Source organism: Aulonocara sp. 'chitande type north' Nkhata Bay, linkage group LG20 (genome assembly GCF_057382095.1).
Source record: "Aulonocara sp. 'chitande type north' Nkhata Bay isolate Kocher_YH1m ecotype deep benthic linkage group LG20, A_spYH_male_GT1.1, whole genome shotgun sequence".
NCBI lineage: Eukaryota > Metazoa > Chordata > Actinopteri > Cichliformes > Cichlidae > Aulonocara > Aulonocara sp. 'chitande type north' Nkhata Bay.
Genome location: NC_141363.1, coordinates 12646102 through 12666262, shown reverse-complemented (window position 1 = coordinate 12666262; position 20161 = coordinate 12646102). Strand labels below are relative to the sequence as shown.

Below are 20161 nucleotides of genomic sequence, written 5' to 3'. Positions count from 1 at the left end.
ATCTACAACCCTGGTGGTCTTAAACAGTCTTGGAAGCAAGAAAAATGTTTGTTTTGTTTTTTTGTTGATCAACAGGGCATATTCTGTTTCATGTTATCGAACAATGGCAGTCCTTTGAGTGACTTATGTATGTATGTATGTATATATATGTATATATTGTACTATTCTTAGTTAGTGTATTGTCTGTCTTGTCTTAATGTTGGTTTAAAATGGAGCACTGTAACAAAAAATAATTTCCCCCAGGGATCAATAAAGTATTCTGATTCTGATTCTGATTCTTTAACATAGCTGGCAGACAGCAGGGAAAAAAAGGGACAGAAGAAAAAGCATCTCTCGTTGATGATCATCAGGAAAAACTAATCTGTACACCAAGGTCTGTGGGATCTTGTAGCACCAAAATTAAATCAGGTCATCAGCAGTCTGGGGTTGCTTGCTAGGTGTTTAGCAAAGGTTACCATGGCATTAAAGGAAGAAAAAAAACCCACCCTTTTTTTAAACTGAAAGACCAGAGATAAACCTGGAGATACTTAGTTAAGCTCCAAATCCTACAGGATTTTCTTAACATCAAAGAAACTTTTTTTCATCTATATACATTATGAAAAGATTTTCTGTTGCTAGACTACATCACTGTTCCCCAGTGATATTTATCATATTATGGCCTGTAATTAGTGTGAACAATTTCTCTTGGTATTTTTTACAATTAATCAAACACCAGAATTACAGAACCTAACACTCAAGCAGCCAAACAGCAAAATCCAAAATTGTATAACTATACACACATCATCAGCATTACACTTTCTCAGCCAAAAAACCAACATACAGTGATATGCATAACACTAAACACACCTGTGTACATTAGTCAGTGATATATCACGATGTCACTTCCTTGTAGAGGTTGGTGATAAAATAATAAATTGCGCAAAAATGTTCCTCAATAGCGATATGAAACATGCTCAGTGCTCAAGTTCAACTAAACTATAAATGGCAGGCAACAAAAAAGGCCAATGACAACGAGAATAGCACCGTGCTGAACGAATCAAGTAGAGTCACGTCATGTCAGGTTAACAGCATAGGAGTGGGCGGCAACAGCATACGTGCTATTGTTTGGGCTGCTGCACACCAGTACATTAGAAGTGAGAGTTCAGGAGGATAGAGATAGTTTGGCCATTTAAAGTCCGAAAAAGAGAACTTAAAGCGTTTGCCTAGTCAGAATTAACAGTTTAGTTTACTATATGTACTCATGTTTTCTATTTTAAAAACAGTTGTACAACGTTGCAGTACATATATCATGTTCAACCTTTGACAGAAAATAAATATTTTAAATAAATATTTTCATATGAATACACTTATGAACCACTTGTTTAAACACAACAAAAATTGACTGACACACGGCGACTTAACTGTACACACACCAATTCAGGTTTAAGAGCTATAAAACAGCAACACGCGCGTTAATTGGGTGTAGTGATTAAACAAAATAAGCACAATTTTGAAAACGACCTAAATTAAGTAATCTCAGGACAGGACAGTCATCTTTATGCATTCAACTAAGAGTAACAATTAACTCCTTTACATCAGTAAAGACAGTAAGCATCAAATTGAAGAGCTAATTATCTGATTCATAGGCCAATATGTAGAAATAATATCAGCTAAGTTACAAGGTATTTGTGGAATGACAACGTTATGTAACTGCTGCTGAATCCAGTCAAAGCTGCCATCAGGGAGTCTGGATGGAAAAGAAATATGAGCCCGAGTTCAATTTGGGTTCTTCAGATGTTTTCCTTTTTAAAATTGAGTTGACTTCACTTCTGACCATGGGCCAGGATCACCATAAACATACATATACTTTATTACATATGTACGCTGCATCTGAAACACACAGAAAAGTAATTTAAAAAAAGAGACCTTCTCATTTAAAAACAAAAACAAAACGTGACCACACTCTCTTTTAATAAAGTAGAGCATCACTTAGATGCTATGCAGATAATGCTATTTTCATCCATAACCCATAATAACTAGAACTGAGGAGCCAGACCTTCAAACAAGTACAGCACTTAATATAAATCTACAGCGGAGATAGACACTGATGACTAACGTTTATGGCCTTCCTGCTTGCTTCAACAGCCTCTCTACTTAAGTAAAACATACGACATTCTCATTTTCCAACCTCCTAATATATAAACGTACCTGCATGCTGGGTTTTGGCATTGACTCTAATGTGAAAACCATATGAGACCCAAGGCTTAACATAACAGCTGCTGCAAACCACCACCACAGGGGAAAACTTAACTAATTTACCTACACACATTCAAACATTAATCATGACATTACCAACTACACAATGACTCACAATTGTGTGCTTTTCAACCTGTCAAATTGCAGTTTGTATCCACACATCATTTCACCCATTTAATGAGAGCTGTCATCTGAGAAGAGGTTGTAAGGACAGCGGTACAAATTGATTTTTCCCTAAACCACATTTTTGATTTGTAAAATACAGATGAGTGGTATAAGAGAAACAGATTTCATACACCTTAATAGAGCAGGGCGATATGGCCAAAAATATTTATCACGATATATATTTGAAAATTTGCGATAACGATATAACCGACGATATAATTGATGCGAGACAAAATACAACTCCACAACATTACTAGCGCAAAAAGACAACCTTCCATTTATTTTCACTTAAACAAGAAGCTGGTTTTTATGTACATTAAAGCTTTATAAAAATGTAACAGTGCAAATGCAAATTCCTTGCTGAAAGTTTAACCAAAAGGCATTTCCAGTAGAAATGGGCTGACATATCCTGAGCATAACCATGTATAATATCCACTGAAGTTAAAAATAGGTGCTTTGCAACATTAAACTGCAGTGTGCAGTACGCATTTTTCGGACCATAAGGTGCACGGGATTATAAGGCACATTAAGCGAAACAAAGCAGTCAGATAAATCAAACTTTATTAAACTCATTCTTCTTGCTTCCTCCACTTCTGTACCATTGATTCATTAATGTTGAATTCTCTGGCAGCTGTTCTATTCCCATGTTGTTGCAGTATATTAATGACTAACCTCGTATTGTGGATGGATTATCTCAGTTGTTCTCCTGACTGAAGTTTGGTCCGTTTACAGCATCCTGCCATGCGATTGCATTTGTCTCTAACCATGAAGAACCTTCACGTTAACTTTTATAAGTGGAAAAGTGTTAGTGTTCGTCCTCCAGCTTCACTGTTTATGTTATGCTAACATAGCTGTATCGCTAGCGGTCACGTAGCACATCATTATATACCAGCTAGCCCAACTTCAGTAACCCTACAAACGTCACTGCTGTTTAGTTTCCTGTCTTCATTTATGTTGGAAGTGATAGCAGAGCTGTACGTTTGAATTTTTTCAGAAATCTCTCAGTCAGAACATGCAATATCATGCTTAGGTAACTAGCGAAACTAGCGAGCTAACTTCCGCTAGCTTCCTGCTAACTTCTAACTCCGTTAAATGTAATAACTTTTGTTTTCATGGATGCCTGGAAGTTAAACTTTATAGTTACACCTGGTAAAGCAGCAATGCTGATCGTTTTATTAAAGATGAAAGAATTTAGACAGTTTTTAACTCTAAGTGATGCTGCAGTGTTCGTTTGACCTGAAGCATACGGAGTTTAGGACCCAGATTACTCCCAGATTTAAGAGCATCTTAGTCCGACAAATATGACAATGACAACGGCCGCTTGCATGTTCTGCAAAAAAATGTGCTTTGTTGTGTATCTGAGGGACAAACACCAAACCAGTTCCACATCACGGAAGTTGCACCATTTTTACAAACCAATTGTGGTTCATCTGTTTCACTCAACAATCGGCCATGTGCGTATGAAAACAAAGGCACTGCGCATGCGCGTTTTACTCCCATTCTATCGCGATATTTCATTTTCCTATCGTTGCCTAACATTATACCGGTATTACCGTGAACGGTATAATATGGCCCAGCCCTACACCTTAATTAAGATTTTTTCTTTTCTGCTGCATGTCTACTGTATTCCTTGTATGTTATGGCCCACACGCTTTGTTCTGTACTCAGTGGACGAGTTATAATAACATGTCTGGAATTTCATATGCTTCTGTTTTGCACCCTTCAATCATAACACTATAATTTGGTAGTATTTGTTACCTTGAATCTGTTTTCTGAAACATCTCTGGTCTAACTACTGCCTGGTGGCATACTCACTATCACAAAACTTGCCTCCATTGTCTGCCTCACTGTGGTGCAAATAATTTCCTTTCCAATTTCCTTTCTAAGGTGAATTAAAATACCTCACCTCCCGGCTGCCCCTGGCTCCCAGCCAGCCCAGAGGCCTCTGAGGCTGGAGGATGGGGGCGAAAGCCTCTACCTAACCCTCACTCTGTATCATTCATTTTCTCTCTCAGGATCTTTGTGAAATTTATGATCCATTAGGAAAAAGCAATAAAAATGAGTTAACACTGTCCAAACCTCTGTAACAGCATTTTATGTTTGCTGCTTAAGTACACTTTTTTCAAATAAAAAGAACATTTGTGAAATAAGTAATGATATAAATTTACTCTGTATGATACATCCCATCAGAAGTGTGCTAACCCATCCTGGTGATGCCCTACCAGAACTCTACTCTGTGTCTGCTTTAGGACTTGGTTTCATTCTGGTTTACAGCAAGTGGGACTCAGGACAGGCGACCTAACATTCCACTGTTTGGCCACAATAGTTAAAAAACACACTGGTTGTTTATGCTCCATGCTGAATAACACTGGAATCGCATAAAACTCAGAACTGCGCATAATTAAAGGGCTACTATAATTAAAGGTTGCTATTCTGTTCACCTAATATGGATGGAGAAAACTACAGCAAAATGCTAAAATAACACAATGTGTCACTGTTAAATACTACTGAACATACATTTTTTCCTTCTTCATTGTGACACCAACACCTCTTTACAATGTCCAGCCTCTATCATGCATGCCAATCAACCCACTGCTGCATCTGTTTGAAGAGAGACCGGGCCAGGGAAAACAATTCATGGCTTTCCTTTTGCTCTGTTTTTCACTGCTTCAATGTTGAGGTCTAGGCTCTGAGGAGGCCAGTCCATGACTGATAGTGTTTGGTTGTATGTTTTTCTATTCAGGCATGCTTTTCCTCCTGCATTGGCAGTGTGATTGGGATCACTGTCATGCTGAACACCACTGTTGTCAACCAAATTCCAGTTATTATTGCATGGTGGAGGAAAATCTGGCACGTTCCTGCGTTCATAACTCCATCAATTTTGAAATGCACCATGACACAGCCTCCACCATGTTTCACAGACGGCTGTGCAAACTCACTGCTGTACTCCATGGGATGTGTTAACACTGATTTTCAGTTCAGTTGTCTGTAATTTGGCATCTTTTTTTTTTTTTTTTGATTCAACTGAACTAATGTAATGGAAACAATTGGTGTGTTTTTGTTACAGGCTACTAAGAAGAATGACTAAAGATAAGACTGCATCTTTGCCAGGTTGTCCATTATGTGTAGACACAACACTGGTTTAACGTTCAGTGGTCAAGTGACTAAACACAAACACACACACACACACACACACACACACACACACACACACACACAAATTTCTCTGGAAGTGGTCAAATACAATTATTGTACAGCCCTTTATTTGCACAGCACTATAATTCCCTAATGTGATTTCTGCTGTTTTAATGTATTTTCTTCATTAGTTCATAATTTGTTTTTCCTCAACCAACAAAAAACTGTTTTTTGTCATTTGTTGAAAAATCTCTGAATCGTTTGATCACTTTTTACACAATGACTAAAAATATCCTTCCTTCCAGGCAATTGCTTTTCCGTTTTAGTGACCTTCCTGAAACTAGACCTCACACAGCTAATTTGTATAAATGACTTCCTGGTAGACGTGTGCACAAAGAGTGACCAAAATGGCCATCTGAAGTAGCTAGGTGCACCTGGCCACTGAGCAAAGTTGAAAACAAAAGGAACCATCTAGTGCAGTAAATATATTACATAACGGAAAATGGTGTAAGCTGACCAAAAGGACACAATAATGGCAATGTGAGAACACATTAAAATGCACACACACACACTCAGGAAGTGAATCTGCAAAACAGAGAGAAAGGAAAATCTGAGACTGAGAAAAACAGTGATGGGGAAGTAGCTGGAGGTGACAAAAAACTGGGAGAATTGTACATGGTGTGGAGAAAGTGTGGGGTTACTACACAAAATCAAAATCAAACAGGAGCATTTTCTTTGCGAAACACAAGCTCGGAATACACACAAACACACACACAAACTTCGGCACAGCTGCCAGATCCAGGAATGTCGGATCTTGCAGACGCCCACAGCCGCCGACACTGAAATAAACGTCATCCACATAGATTCAGACTAAAGTATGTCACAAATAGGGATGGGTACTGGTATCCGGTGCCATTACGGCACCAGTTCTGACATAAACGGTAGTAACTAGACCGAAAAGCAGCTTTTTTTTCCCTGAGATGTCATACACTTTGGGTTCTAGCCATTTTACTTTTCCAAGGATAGTAGGCGGGCCCAAGTACATACGCTCTTTTAGAGCAGAGCTACAGATTAAAAATGCCCAAGCCGAAGCGGTCAAATTCTGGCTGTACTTCACAGCAAAAGATGCAAACTCAGCAGCCTGCAACAAGTGCTGATACTGTGCAAAGGAGGTGACACCTCAAATCTGATGAAACACCTGGCGACGTATAGCATTGTGTTAAAAGCCGATAGCTAGGGCTGCTCGATTATGGCAAAAATGATAATCACGATTATTTTCACTGAAATTGAGATCGCGATTATTTGACGATATTTATTTAACCCTTTAAGACCTACTATAGAACCAAGTCCGCCAGAGCTTATATTATTTTTTTACATGTTGTAGTGCCATTTGTGGGAGCATTTCAAGTTGCTATACAACTGTTATAGCCCATATTTTAATAATATGTATGCATTAAGTCCATAGTAACTACATTAATTGCAAAAAAGTGCAATAAACTACAAAAAAATTGAAAATTGTTTTTGTTTTTTAACATATATTTCTACTTGGAGAAATTTAAGAGGTTTATCCCTCAAAACTTTAAATACAAAAAAGCTTATTTTGAGTGTCTTCATAGTTTTATTTTGGAGATACAGCAATTTTTATATACTGCAGGAAAAACAAAAACAATCCTATGATGCAAATTTGCAAAGAAAACAGCATGTGCATCAAAATAAACTATTTCCAACAGTGCAATTCGAGTTCTAAGCATCCCAGAAACTATTCAGAAAAGTCAAGCATGACCAGTATAGGCTTTAAAGGCCTACAAGTAAAAAAAAAACTACATTTTCCGCGAAAATGACATCACTTCCGGTTTCGGGCAGGAAATGGCGGACATGTGATAGTTAGCGGTGACGTCTGTTTCAATGTGCGAAGTGTTACGAACAGCTGATCGGATCGGCAAAGCGTGTTTCTGGAATATTATGTTTTTGTTCCTGCAAGCGCTTTTTATGCAATTTATGTGGAAGGAAACCGTGACCGAGGACAAGCTGATGGCATAAGATGTAAGTTTCATATGCAAAACAAATTATTGCGCTAGCTTACAAGGTTCAGGTTCTACAGGGATTTAAAAATAGTTACACAAAACGGAGCCTGCTGCTCTGACCGGATTTAAAGGGTTAACAATAACAATGTATTGAATAATGACTTTAAAAAATAATATAAAATAGTGTGCAACACCACTGAAGTTTTTTTTACCTCTCTTTTCAACCAACGGCAGTCACTCTCCTCTCCAAATAACTTCTGCTTAGCTTTCCGAGCTTCCCTCGGGTCCTCTTAATCAGCAGTCTCCAACCTTTTTTGCGCCACGGACCGGTTTATGCCCGACAATATTTTCACGGACCGGCCTTTAAGGTGTCGCGGATAAATGAGGGAGGGGCTAATAATCGGCTCAGTCATTTTTAATGATCATTGAAAGCCCAGATCGTAATCGTGATTAAAATTCGATTCGAAGTTAGCAACATCCCCCAAAAACCCGAAGAGGAGAGTCCTGGCCCGTAGCCCTGCCAGTGTAGTAGAAATGATGACGGATGATGATGGCAGCAGCACCTGTTCTTCTCTGGGTGAGTAGCTTAATGTTGTTCGTGTGTAAGCTAACCACGTTATTAAATTAATACATGTAAGGTGAACTCGCAAACACCGTTGTAGTTACATGCGGCTGTCTTCTTGTTTGATGGCAGGTACTCCCTTCACCCTGGCCAAAAAGGCTAAAATGACCAAAGAAAAAGTGGAAAACAGTTAAACTTGTTAAAATTGTTATCTTTTTACAAAAAAAACAGCTGAACATGAGAGGTTTTTGGACCAATTTTGTGTTCTCCATTCTTTAAGCACCAGTTCGAGCACCGTTTAAGCACCGGCACCGTTTCAAAAGTACCGGTTTTGGTACTGGTATCCTAACCTAAACGATACCCATCATTAGTCACAAACACACACAAGCACAGGAAACATCATGAACGGGCAGACACCAAAATATAGTCATCCATCAACCCAAATCTTGCTAAATGCTCAGAATGTGCAAAAGATAAAAATAAAATAAATAAATAAATAAATGTATGGGACACAAACCATATGCACTAACTAATTTTGAAAAAGCAGGAAAAGGGTGGTAGTTTTGACACCAGTAGCTGACAAGCTTTAGTTATCTGTCAGCATGCGTAGCAAAGAGACAAATAAGTAGACAGAATCAGCAGACTGCTCGATTTAGGGTTTTCTACTTCATAAAAAATATTACTGTTAGCATAGTGCAAATATGAACATAATTGTAGCCTTCCCTCAGATTTCTATTTCCTAGAGTAGAAATTTTCTCTCTTTGGCTTTAAATGTAAACCCTTACCACTCCTGATCTTGCCAAACATCATAACAGTGCCATCATTTCAGACATGTGTGGGATAATTCAGTAATAGCAGGGTATGAGGTACAAAGCAGAAAATAAAACAATAGTGAAAGAAACTGATATATAAGATATGTGCATTATTAAATTCTTTGTGGTGCTTTTTGCATTTTGTTTTTTTACATTTTTAAAATGCGCAGTTATGCCGATGCTCAATCACAGCTGCAAGAAATAAGTAATGACACTTTATTTCCTTGTAATTTGACTTGAGTCACAAAACTGCCATTTTAGGCAGTTTTATAATTACTGGCGCTATTGGCTTTGCTTCATGAGAACAGCCTTGGTGGCCTGAGCCATCTTTTACTTCTTCACACACCTCCTGCTGTTTGCTGCCGACTAACCCCGTCTACACTTCTATGGCTGTGTTTTCTATCCAACTTTGTTACCCAGCCCAAAGAGCATAATGGGTAAACAAAAACAACAAAATATTCCAGTAACTTCAAAAAAAATTATAATACCACAAAACTAGGGACAAAAAAGGGATTTTAAGATTCATTTATATGTTTGAAACAGTAAGACCTTGTCAACTGAAAATGTACTATATTCAGAGAATACTTGGTTAAAATAGAGCACACTTATTTAAATAACAAAGGCAAGTGTAATAAAAGCAGCATCTAAGTGGCTACACACACACATCTCAGTTTCTTTTATAGAGTTCAAGTTGCATCATTTTCTAAAATAAATCATTTGGTGATGGCAGAATACAGTATACATATGTTAGAGAAAGAGGCTGGCAAGAGTGTCTGCGCAGCAGTCTACTGTACTCTCTGGAGAGCATACTACAAGCCTCTATCAGTGTAGCACTAAAACAAATGTGACCCAAGCAAACTCCAGCTACTGGCAGAAGCAAACAGAGCTTTAAACGGTACAAGATGCAAAAAAAAGTGATGGAAAATAGCAACAGGACAGAGAGAAACCGGGGCAGAGAAAAACAAAACATTGTAAAACGCTGGCAAAAGAAGAAACAACAAAAAAACAATGACAGAAGAAAAGGCAGAGACTGCATGATGTAGTGTGACAGAGCACATTTAAAGACATATTAAGATTTTACTGCTAACAGGAATCTGACTTAAGGACAACTTTGTAAACAAACCGAAACGCGCGCACGCACACACACACACACACACACACACACACACACACACACACACACACACACACACACACACACACAAAGAAAGAAAAAAAAAACAGGGAAAGCTGCTTTGAATTAAACCCATCCTGTAAGCATTTGCTAGTGGAGAAGTATGCAAATAAAAATCTCTTACCACCTGTGGAACTAATTAACATAACACCACCATAGGAAAAACTCCTTTTCGAGATCCATTCTTAATCTGTTTGTTTCTCCCATTTAATTCAAAATAAATATTATTATATTATATTATATTATATTATATTATATTATATTATAAGTATTAATGTAAGCCACAGTTTATATTGTCTGATTATTCAAGACAAAGTTCTAACTATAAAGTTTATTCTTTGATGGGAAAAAAAACTGTTTTCCTGACACCTTAAAAAAATATCAATTTTATTAATGATTTTGACAACACTTTAGAAGGACAGAGTTTCAGAGCTGGAGCTCAGTGGAGAGTTAACCCTCTCAAGGCAGGCGTTGCCGATTTGCAACAGTTAAAAACTAACAACCTGATTACCCCACATACATATTTTATGAGGTTTTTTTTACTCATAAGTACCACTGCAGGACTTGGTTGTGCATTAGCAACAAAAAGTTTAATTTGAGCCTGAGAGGGTTAAGAGGCTCCAGCCATCACCATAACAATGTGAGCTCTTTGAGCAATAATGTGGACGAGCTTAGTGATGTGACTGAGACCCAGAGAGCTTACAGAGTGTACTCCAATGTGTTTCATGGAGGAGTTGCTACACTAACACTTCCTAAACGACAGTGTGACCGTACCTGGCTTCAGGATTTTTCGGATGGACAGAAACATTAATCTGTGCAGTAAGAAGAAAAATGTGGGAAGAAACGCTATTTGTCTAAATCAATACAACATTTGGATTCCTCTATCATCTGATGCAGAGGTCATCCTACTAACTGTGGTGAATAATTATGGACATTAAATGGATACATCTGTAACAACATTCTCAATTCAGCTGCCATAAAAACAGATCAGAGAAAACTTATTTTACTGTTTTATATTTAGGTTGAAATGTATTGATCTCATAGCTTTTACTTTTTTTAGCTTTTTAAAAAAAAAAGAACTTATTGTAAACATTGACATCAATCATCACAGAATTTCACAAGCTGCTATTTCAAACTATTTTAGAAACTCTTGAACAATTTGGAATGGCAAAGAAACAAACAGAAAATACGCGTAAAAACAAAATCCAACTATAAAGAGTCTTAACTGACTATTGCAGGCCATAATATAATACTCTGAATAAGAGAAAATAATAGTGAGAGAGTGTGTGCTTCCCTGTGACTGTGTGTAAAAACACAGAATAAAAGTGCTCTGCCTCTGAGCCAAGATATGCTTTGTCTTTGCTTTTTCTGCTGGCATCTGCCTGTTGTTTTAAATTTACACTGGATCCAAAGTGATTATGGTAAATGGTAAATGGCCTGTATTTGTATAGCGCTTATGTACACGTGTCAAAAAATCTGCACGAAAGCAAAATAGTGAGAAGAAGGACATAATTACACCAGTAGTAATGACCACCATAGAACCTGTGTGCACATATACAGTGGATTGCTTGGTCATCCACTGCCCTTCTGGATGACTAATTATTGGACAAACAGGGTGAGATGGGCGGAGTCTTCTGTAAGGGGCCCGTTAAGCAACAGCCAATCGTCTTCAGTGGGCTTGTCTCTCTGTCTCTGTGCTAAGGTAGCATAAGGAAAGTGGAAATAAGAATGGGGGGAAAAAAGAGCTCAGAAGAAGAGTTAGCAGCTCAGTGAAAGCCCCTTACAGTGGGCCTCCGTAGACAGACACAGTAGGACAGACAGAAGCCTGAATCTCATTTCAGAGTTTCATCCTCCAACATTTCTCTGCAACAGTCAGAAATTCTACGATCCTTTTAAAATGAAATATTGACATGATGAAAATGATATGATGTTACCCATTTGAGGGACAGCTGAAGCCAAAATAACATTACACTAATCGATGACCAGTCCTTACTCCAAATTTGCTGCCAACTACACATAGCTGCTTTCATTTTAATTCAAATTACAAAAAAATTACAAAAACTTTTTTTGTCCAACTCAAAACACTCTGCACTGAAGGCTTGGTGTTGAGAGCTGTCCGTCACTCTCCCTGTGTCTTCTGTTAAATAACAGTCCAGTTTGCCATATTCTCATGCACTCTCTGAAACACATGTGCTCCTGGGTTTAATGAGTGACTACAGTAATGAGCCAGTCGTGCTTTTAGTGTGGCTGTAAAACACATCCAAGTGAAGTCTCACATCACTCTAATTAAAAAGCCCAAAGTTTAAATCAATGGAAAGTGTGTCTAATCTTCCACAGAGGTGGCAGCGATGGTAACAAAGAGCTTTTCTGCTGCTTTAAGAAATATCTTTTGCATTTTAAGTTTGGCTGCCTGACTTTAATTAAAATGAATCAAAGACACTTAATGATTTGTGCAATTCAGGATAAACAGTCACAATTTGATTCCTTCTTTTAAAGAGTGTGTATCTTGTCCTCCAGCATGAGCTGTAGAAATAAACTGTGACTGGCTTATTTTTGCCAGCCTGTGGACAAGGTTTTCATTGCATAGACTGAATCTATGGCTGATGGACTGCTTTTCTGCCAGCTTCAATACCATCTGTACATATATCACTCTCATCAACATTCAAAGCACAAAATGTGACGCAGAACCTCTAAAAGTCTGTTCCATGCTCGGGGATGGGCAGGAAAACAGAAACGTGTGGATTAATTCTGTAATATCCTACAGCAGTACAATGTCTGACATAACACACTCAAGTAATTCAGTTCCATCACTCCTTACTCACCTGTTGCTTATAAAACATTTGTCTCTTTTTATATTTACAGGTATAAAGAATTATATGTTGCAATAAGTATATGGTTCTTGTATCGGGTGTTTGCTACTTATTATTTTGGCACCTTTTTAATCACCTGAACACCAATCTACCTCTGCAAAGACAGAATAGTGATTTTAGTTTCCTGTTGTCCTCTGGGCACATTAAACTGTGCAGGCCATGCTAAAACAAATGCAAGCCCGTGTTTTATTTTAAATCAGTCTAACAGGTAAGTGGATGATGCTGTACGTTAAATTGACTGATCTTAGATCTTTACCTGAAGACGTAATTTCATCACCGCAGCAAATTTTCCAACTATTCATCAAAGGTACGGCCACTTTCAATTTAACTGAAATTGATCTGGTTGAAGGAAAATGTCCAAGACCAAGAATCGGTAATAAATGTTTTGTTTAAAGCCAGAGTGCACAAACACTAACACAATCATATATTACACAGAGATTGTGTTAGATTTGCCATTGTCTATCATTTTGATGCACAATGTGATAAAAAAAAATAGCACAGATTTAATAGCATTACAATTTATTTTAAATGACAATAGCAAAAATATAAAAAGTGCATGCATTCATGAACTCACTACTACCACACTTCACACCTCATAAGGAAGCGTGATAGCATGGTTAACATTTCTTCCAAGGAAGCAAACAGATGTCACCAATTGAATATGGACTCTCAGATGGTGCAAGTACCAGAGCTTGTTATCAGTTTTCATTATTATTTTTTTATAAAAAAATAATAATTTCCCCACGGGGATCAATAAAGTATGCATTATTATTATTATAAAAACCCCACCTTGACAGATAGATAACACAAAGTAGCAACACATTTATAGTACAAATTTGCAAATGTTGTCAGTGAACAATCATTCAGTCAATTCAAGCCAAAATGTAATTGGGATTTTAATTTAGCCCTAGCAAGCTCTAACTTCAACTCATTCTGTCCTGTTATTATTATTATCATTAGTAGTAGTAGTATTTCATTTAACAGTAGCTCCACCACCAGAATTTTAATCTGTCGCTATGGCAGCGTGCAGTCAAATTTTTCTGTTAAATGGATAACAATATTCGGTTACTGTGACCTCTGACGAAAAACCCTCACCCAATATTCAACCATCCCTGCAATCTTGAAAACTACATCAAATTAAAATGGCTCCTGACAAAACATTTTAAAATCCCTGAGAAAAGAATTTCCAGCAAGAGCACAGAGGAACTGTTTGTCTCTTGACTGGAGATCTATTATCCAAAAAGCTTTTTATTTCCAGTGGTGCAAGCATTTTTGCCTTGTGGAAATTGAACCTCTAACCCCATTAGTGTTATGCAAAGTTGCACTTGACCACAACATAGTGCACAAACCCTGTGATCTACGCCACTGTTTACCAACATTCAGTGTGGGACCCAGAGAAGTTGCAGCTCTGTGAGCGCTACTTGCATGGTAGCCTGTGACCTTAGGCTGTGAGGTCAGCTGCTATTGACGTTTATCTCGCCAAATCCCTTAGGGCTTCAAACAAGACCTAATCAGACTAACCATAACACCAGAACCTCCCCTGCATTTATGTTGTAGCTACACAATTACCTCTCATAAGGAATCTATTAGCCCCTGTTGAGCATGTTCGCATTAAAAAGGGAGGTGGAGAGGAGATGTGGCTATGGGAATAAAGGAAAATCTATTACATGTGAACACCACGAAGCAGAAAAATATCTGTTTTCCTCAACTGAATTTCCGATTTATCATTCATAGCAGAAATCCAACAGCTGGCAGGCTTAAAATTTTGAAACTACAAAACACCTGTCTTTTAGTCCTTTCCCTTGGGGGAAAAACCTTCGCCACACAGGGAGTGATGTGTTTGTTTTTTAAAAAACAAACAACAAAAAACTGAGGAGATAGTGGTTGGTGTGATCACCAGAGCAGCAGAAGAAAAAAGAGAAAAGATATTGTATTGAGTTTTTTAACTGAACAGAAAAAGGTCAGAGAGAAAACACTGAAAGCATTAACAACAATATATGGACAAATTAAAACACAAGAATGAGAACACTGCTACTGTCAGTATACTTTAAAGTTGTGTCCACATACCTTTGACGGTATTATAAATACTACCTAATAATAGCCTGATTCATTCATGTGTGGTAAAGGCCAGCAAGTGCTTATCTCTCTAAGCCCAAAGACAACACCCCATCCTGATCTGATGATGGTGGTTGAGCTAATCGGTACTGCTATTGGCTAAAATGAAGGACATGATATTTCGATCTGCTCTGCATTGTCCCCTTTTTTCTGATGATGTTGCACTGTTGCTCTCCTGTATGGTAGCAAGCTCTTCAGCATGAATTTTGCTGCACATGCAAGTGCGTAAACAAGGAAAACTATTTTTTTGCGACCATGACTGACTCAAGCTGTAACGCTCTGAGAAGCAAGAAGATTAAAAAGAAGAACCTCGTCTCTGTATCTCTACTAGGATTGTGCCGATGGATGATGTCGATATCCATCAGCACCAGGGATCGGCAACTGTCAAACCAGTGGTGATAGTTTGCTATAGTTTTATGCTTTTCCACTTACAAAATACTTGAATCACAGTAATGTTTTTCACACCAGTTGATATTGATATATATCATCATATAAATCAAATCACTATTTCTGTCAAGCTTAAAGATTCCTTTTTACTCCTTAGATATGAGGTTAATTTAATTTATTTTTGTCAGAATTTGAACATGATAAATATACTGCAAGACATTTACAACTGTAGGTGTATATATAATAAACTAAACTCTTAATTCCGACCAGTCAAAGGCTTCAAATGTTGCAGAAGCATACAAACAAAACGGGAAACTAACTCCTTTGGTCAATTCCAAACAAATAACAAGAACATGATATGAATGCAAAATAAATCTCAAGAGACTACTCTGTATTATTTCCCTTATGGTCCAGGGTAAGCAAGCAATCAGCAAATTTAATGGATACTTTAAAAAATGTACAGGAAGTGCATCACTGTCTCAGTGACATAGACAGTGAGGCTCATTTATGGATGTACAACTTAACCACAAATCCAATCTGGCAGCAAACTAGAAGAAGACACAGCTATTCAACTGTCTCTCTATGCCTCAGCTGTGAAAATGCCCTCTGAAAGAAATGACTTGGGCCAGGGAGTTGGCAAAGAGTGTCAATTACTTTAATCAGCCACTTAAATTCTACATGTGCTTACTGGCACCATGTCTTTTCAGTATAGTAGTCTGCTGCATTTGCGAAATCACTGTCTCTTTGTGTTATCATTTATTATTTTATCACCAACTTGCAACCCAGATGCCACATGACTGCAGTTTGTGCAGAGCCTATTGTCCAACCCTAATCACTTATTTTAAAAGCTAGAGTGTCCAGGTTAAATGTAAGATTAATTAGTACAATTAAGGACATAGTCATTTTATTCAACAAGCTTTATCACTATTTGGATCAAGCAGCTTTAGAAAAATAACACTATTGCTTCTGCAGGTGTTTTAATCAATAAGGAGATGAACAGAAGTATTCAGTTGAACTCACACCAGCAAATAGCCAATTCTCCAAATCAGACCCAAAAGTTTTTGTGTGCAGCGTGCCAAATAAAAAAAAAACACTAAAAAAAAAACCCTTAAACAATCAACAAGTGTTATTGAAAAATGCTGACAACCAGGGTATGGGGTTACCATCTAATACATACCCTGATCTTAAAAACTGATTTTTATAGGACTGATTTCAACCAGGGGATTTGGTTTTATTTAGATTTTATAATGAGCCTTCCCTCTAAAATTTTACATTTTTAAAGTGATTGATTTTCTATCCCCATCAGAGCAATGACTCTGCTTATCTTATCTTCAATGTTTTTACCCAAGATCACTTTCAACATGTAAGAAAAGTGGTTGTGCCCGCATTGCCACGAGACTTTAGTACACAAATCACAGATGACTTGACCGGCATAAAGTTAGACAAAAAAATGTAACACGCACTAACAAGTACGTGTGCATGTGCACATGTATGTACATGTGCATTTCATATTCCTGGGAATTTCAAAACAGCACTCTCCACCTTGAAGACTCTATGCATCTGTTATCATTTTACAAGTTGCCTGTAACTCTGCGAGTACAAACCTCTCAAGCACAATGTGCCCCACTAAGCACCTCATTACAGAAGAAAGGTTCTGTGTATCCCGCTAAGGTAATAGATGGGAGGTAGGATCCTTTAAATGAAATAAATAAAACTGCAAAGTGGCAGAAATTACGGTTTCTGCTTCTATTCAAATTCATCTCAACTTCTAGCTTCTCCCATACTCATAGAAGTGTAATAAAGTGAACACTGATCAAGTGCATGATGAATCTTTGCTAAACCCTGTGATAAGTGTACCATCTCACCCTATGTGAGTCGATAGAGGTATATGGTATAGGTTGCACCCTGCAACCTTAAATTTGATAAGGTGTTAAGAAAATAGATAGATGAATCGTTCCTGGCAATATGAGCGTAAGCAGCCAAGAAATCATGTCATTGCACAGGCTAGCATTGTGTTTTTCCTCGGGACAAAGGAGACCAACAAGCAGGTAAGATCAGAAGAGCTAGGCAAAAAAAACCCCAAAAAACAGATGTACAAATAATGCAACAAAACCATAATATGACAAATTACCAGCTCATTTTCTTCATTTTAGCATTAACTTTCTGATGCCCTGGTTGCCTTGGCATGAAAAGACGTACAGAGACTTTAGCACTAAAAATAAAGCAAAACAGCTATATAAACAAATAATAATTAAGTCAAGGAAACCACTCTCTGCGCAGGTGGAAACATCCCAAGAAATATGTCCTGCTCTTCCAGTGAGTAAAACATTTACCTCTTCTTATTTAAAGCAAGCCTAACAGTGTGTTATTAAATTGAAACACATAAGAAACACAAATGATATGATGGGCACTAAGGACTGAGAATGAAAGACGCACAGGTTTCAGGATAGTTAAAGTTTACTTTGTGAAAAACAAACACTGAAATTAATCACTAGATGGTGTAGCTTTGACCTTTTAGTGGCTCGTATCTGCTAATGCATATTTAAGACATAAAATAGAATGGGACAGCAGACTCAGACAACATGTCACCTTACTGAAGTCTATGCATGTCTACTCTGCTCCCCTTGGCTCCATGCTAATCTGTCCCTTTGTCTTTTCCCTGCAGTCTCCTCAGCACCAGAGGCGGACAACCTCTGAGAAGGAAAGTATGCAACCCCGTAAATTATTGATGTGTCTAAAGCCACATCAATAATCCGCCTGCTGTTTTGCACGCCAGGCTAACACATGTTCATTTTAATGCAGTGTAATAAAGGATAGGGATTTGCGCATTGGCCCTGCTGCTGGGCTGCAGGGGAGGCGAACATACACATGTAGAATGTGGAGTAACAATAACACAACACACAAAACGACACCGGGATGAGGCGAGTGGAGAAGCGGCAGAGCTTCACAAATATCCCGAACACGGCACAGCGAGCAAACAAAGCGAAAAGCTTTTTTTTTTAAATATACAGATTTCATTTTGTTTGCTCGTGTTTAACTGATAAGAATCGCCACGCACGCTAAGCGAAGCTGTGATGCACCACAAAACCAAGCCAGTGAGTTCCGTCTTACCTGATGTTGCATATCAACCTTCACTTTTGTACAGTAGCAGAGAGGTGCCCAGATGTTGCAGCCAGGTCACTAACTAGTGGAGCTAAAGGTGAACAATTTCCCCCCGCGTTGAAAAACTTTGCCCTCTGTATAAAACAAAAACTGTAAACAGAGAAAAAAAGAAAAAAAAGACAAGTGAATTAAGCAGGACTGTCTAACGGTCAGTCGGAGAGGTGGGAGTTGGGTAACATTACCGCTGACGTGCCGTTATTTCGTGCATGGAAACACTGTAGCGCCAAACGTCATTCTATAAATCTGGCGATTTTAACGACCTGACGTGCTCGAGGTAAACACGTCCAGAGGAAGGGGCTTTGGACTTTTTTCCACAGTCATTTCACGGGCTCGTGTGTGAGGAGCAGTAGTTACACATGATGCAACACTTCATTCAAACTAAACTTTGCAACACGTCCACGCCGCTTTGCCATTAAACGCTGTTTTGTTTGCCCGAATAGGACAACCAAGTGCTTACGTGTAGCCAGAAAATCTAGCAAACTGAGCATTTGCGATACCACCGGAGGTTACATGGCGTGTAAATGTGTCGGTACATATTCAACTGACACATAATTAAAAAGACTCTTTTTTTGCCCCTTTCCTTTTCCCTCACACACAAGCGGGCTGAGCCTGATCGAGGACCGGACTCGGGGTAGTAAAAGAAAAAGAAGAAAAACAGCGGTACCAGCGGTCACACACCGCCAAAGTGTCCTTTAATTTTCACACGCCACGCTTATTACTGAATTGTTGTGTTACAGTAGCGGGACGGCTGTGAAAATGGCCTCTCTACAATGGCATTACACCTAGCCTCACTGGACGCATTGTTTGTGTCAGCTGCATGTCAAAATAATGCAGACCGCTAGAGAGCAATGACAACAGCTAACGTTAACGGCAGCACCACTTTGCTGGCCTGAAAAGCGCGTGTACCACTCGGCTTGAAAAGCAGTTTTAAGCTAAACGAAACGAGAGGGGGTAAATGGCCTAAGTATAATGCTACAAAAGTGTTATAACACGTCAGACAGCGCGAGGCACGCCCAAAGGTACGGGAAAGTCTAAAATAACTTACATTAGTCCACGCGAAAAGCAACGTAGGCAGACGCTCCGTTAGTCCAGTTTTTTTTTCAGATCTGTATCAACATAGATGGACAGCACTTCTCCGTAGTCCCGCCCCACATGGTTTAGCAGTCGGGCATATCTGTACATATATATAATCCCCCTCCCAGATGTCCAATCACAACGCTCCACTCTGGAATAGTGTCTTTTCCCATTGGTCGAGAAGCTTTTCAGTCTCGTGCTGAGTTTCCAGCTGTCTCCGTACCATATAGGGGTGTGTCGTGACGTAGCTGACGGTCCGATAGATAGTAAACAATTGCAGAAATAAACCTTAAGAATATAAACTGAAATAAGGGGTAAAGTCGAAAAAAGTAAGGGCAGCTTTTAAAGTTCAGGGCGTTTAGCTGTATGAATCTATAAAGATGTATACTAAATATACTACACGTGTTTTGACCAATTCACGGGTGTGTGTATGTGTGGGTGGGTGG

At 38.4% G+C, this 20161-nt stretch overlaps 1 protein-coding gene across 1 annotated transcript in view; it reads right to left on the bottom strand.

Moving 5' to 3' along the window:
* Nucleotides 1-19831, bottom strand: part of LOC147305274 (vitamin D3 receptor A) — an 84534-nt gene extending 64703 nt beyond the window's left edge. Inside the window, exons 1-2 of the mRNA XM_086278577.1 lie at nucleotides 19687-19831; nucleotides 18591-18731 (exon numbers count right to left, since the gene is read on the bottom strand). The gene's annotated coding sequence lies outside the window, so the exon portion shown is untranslated. The remainder of the gene's footprint in view (nucleotides 1-18590; nucleotides 18732-19686) is intronic.
* Nucleotides 19832-20161: the final 330 nt, after the last annotated feature.